Below are 440 nucleotides of genomic sequence, written 5' to 3' on the forward strand. Positions count from 1 at the left end.
TACTTACGTGAATCATCAGTAACACAAATACAACTGAAATCAAGAAATCAATGAAGAAGAAATAAGGATAAAAGTAAGCCTAGAAAAAACAACAGTTTAATAAAATGTAAGTGAATTGGTCTACTTGAAATTCTTATCTAAATTGCGAAAAAAAAAAAAAATGTGTTAGTTGATCTATTTTGTGTCAATTGGGCCAAACAAATAATTATTTTTGAAACTAACTACTATTGTATAATCGTCTTAAATGTCACGTAGTTTTAAAAATTAATGGTTTAAATTCCATGTTCTCTTGACAGCCTGAATGACTCCCTCTCTTTGACAGGGTTGACCGTAATCTTAATCAATGATTTTGATAAGATGAGATGTGGCAGATCTTTTTTTCTTTTTTGTGAGTGAAATGGAGACTGAACTTATTCTGTATTTCATGGCGTGTATACGTG

The sequence above is a fragment of the Penaeus monodon genome, chromosome 34 (assembly GCF_015228065.2).
Source record: "Penaeus monodon isolate SGIC_2016 chromosome 34, NSTDA_Pmon_1, whole genome shotgun sequence".
In the NCBI taxonomy this organism is placed as follows: Eukaryota; Metazoa; Arthropoda; class Malacostraca; order Decapoda; family Penaeidae; genus Penaeus; species Penaeus monodon.